Source organism: Perca flavescens, chromosome 10, assembly GCF_004354835.1.
Source record: "Perca flavescens isolate YP-PL-M2 chromosome 10, PFLA_1.0, whole genome shotgun sequence".
NCBI classification, from domain to species: domain Eukaryota; kingdom Metazoa; phylum Chordata; class Actinopteri; order Perciformes; family Percidae; genus Perca; species Perca flavescens.
The window spans coordinates 1,928,778-1,931,217 of NC_041340.1; positions in this window are offsets into that span (position 1 = coordinate 1,928,778).

Below are 2,440 nucleotides of genomic sequence, written 5' to 3' on the forward strand. Positions count from 1 at the left end.
ACATGTTACGGTGTTTTTAAAGTGCTCATATTCTGCTCATTTTCACGTTCTAATTTTTTCACGTAATTGTATTTAGAGGTTGTACCAGAATAGGTTTACATGGTTTATTTAAAAAAAAAAAACACAATATTTTTGTTGTACTGCACATTGCTGCAGCTCCTCTTTTCACCCTGTGTGTTGAGCTCTCTGTTTTAGCTACAGAGTGAGACATCTCACTTCTCTTACAACTTTATTGGGAGTCGCACATGCTCAGTACCTAGGTAAGGACTACTAGCCAGTCAGAAGCAGAGTATGAGGGCGTGCCCTGACAGTAGCTAGGTAAGGACTACTACTACTACTACTACTACTACTACTAGCTAGGTACTGCGCATTAGCTACTATCATGAAGCTAGCGCTGCTAGCAGTTAGCCACCTCGTTCTCAATGGCAAAACAGTGCTACAACACACACAAGTTCACAATCTTCAAAAGAGCTACTTCCATGTCCCTGTTCTGCAGGTATTCCACGCAAAGTGTGAAGTGCGCCCTCGTTTAGATATATCGTTCATATATATATATATATATATATATATATATATATATATATATATATATATCGTTTATATATATCGTTTATATAGATATATATATTGTTTATATATATATATTGTATATATATATATATATATATACACACTGATACGTGTAAACAAACACTTTTCTGAAAACTGACAGCTGCGCACAATGTTATTTTTGAAAACAGAGAGGATGAAATGTCCGTTTATGAAAATAGCCGGCCACGTGTAAACGTAGTATGCGTGTGGAAGCACCAGCGACACAAAATAACCCAAAAAATCCCCGAAATAGTGATTTTGTTTTTTCATAATACGGGCACTTTAAAGTTTAACAACTTGACAAAACGTCCTGAAACTTTCTGCTAAAAAGTAATCCTCTTCTACTGTGATTCATGCTGCAGCTGAGCCAAACACCTTGTTTTTTTTTCTTTCTTTTATAAAACTATATCCGAGCAGAACTTTTCCATACGAGTACGTGCGAGCTCATCAGGCGCTGTCGACGTGGCAACAGTCACCGTGTGACTCCGACGCGTGGAAATGAATAGCTATCGGCCTGCAGTGGCAGCTCGCTGTAAATCAGCATGCAGCAGAAACATTTCCTCCTCTCTCTCTCTCTCTCTCTCTCTCTGTGTGCAGCCTGCGAATGGGGGGACAGCACCGAGCTATAATGTATGAGTGTTTGTGTGTGTGGCGGAGATTTGGGAAATGGCGGCAAACTGTCAAATGACCCGCATCAGTAAAAAGAAATGAAAACAAACGACGAGGTAAATAAGCTGGAAATGTGGAATCGGGTGGCCCATAGATCTTCGGCAGAGAGAGACGCGTTGCTCAGGTGTGACATCCTGCAGACGACACGCGAGAAAAATGACAAGAGGAGGTAGAGGAGGGAGAGGAGGAAGAGAAGAAGGGGAGAGGAGAGGGGGAAGAGGAAAAGGAGAAGGAGGGTGAGCAAAGAGGGGGGAAATGGGAGAGGAAAGAGTTCAGGGATAAGAGAAAGTGAGAGGAAGAGGAGAGAGGGAGGCACAAGGGAGGAAAAGCAGAGTTCAGAGACAAGAAAAAGTTTGGAAGAGGAGAGGGGGAAGAGGAAAAAAAGGAGGAGGAAGAGGAGAAGGAGGAAGCAGTGAAGAGAAGGAGGCAAAGAGGAGGAGAGAGGAAACGACAAGGAGGAGAAGGAACGAAGGGGAGGAAGAGGAGCAAAGTTCAGAGACCAGAAGAAGAGTAGAAGAGGAAAGGGGAAGGGAAACAGGAGAGGAATAGAAAGAATATGAATATATATAATATATAAAAATATAAAAAGGACTTTGTTTCCAAAATAAAAAAAATAATTGTGACACAAATTGTGTGATCTGGCAGAATTCCAACTTTTGGTTAAGTTCTAAGTTCAGAGTCTGGTAGCACCAGGCTAGTGGACCAGAGTCTGGTAGGACCAGGCTAGTGGACCAGAGTCTGGTAGGACCAGGCTAGTGGACCAGAGTCTGGTAAGACCAGGCTAGTGGACCAGAGTCTGGTAGGACCAGTCTAATGGACCAGAGTCTGGTAGGACCAGGCTAGTGGACCAGAGTCTGGTAGGACCAGGCTAGTGGACCAGAGTCTGGTAAGACCAGGCTAGTGGACCAGAGTCTGGTAGGACCAGTCTAATGGACCAGAGTCTGGTAAGACCAGGCTAGTGGACCAGAGTCTGGTAGGACCAGTCTAATGGACCAGAGTCTGGTAAGACCAGGCTAGTGGACCAGAGTCTGGTAGGACCAGTCTAATGGACCAGAGTCTGGTAGGACCAGGCTAGTGGACCAGAGTCTGGTAGGACCAGGCTAATGGACCAGAGTCTGGTAGCACCAGGCTAGTGGACCAGAGTCTGGTAGGACCAGGCTAATGGACCAGAGTCTGGTAG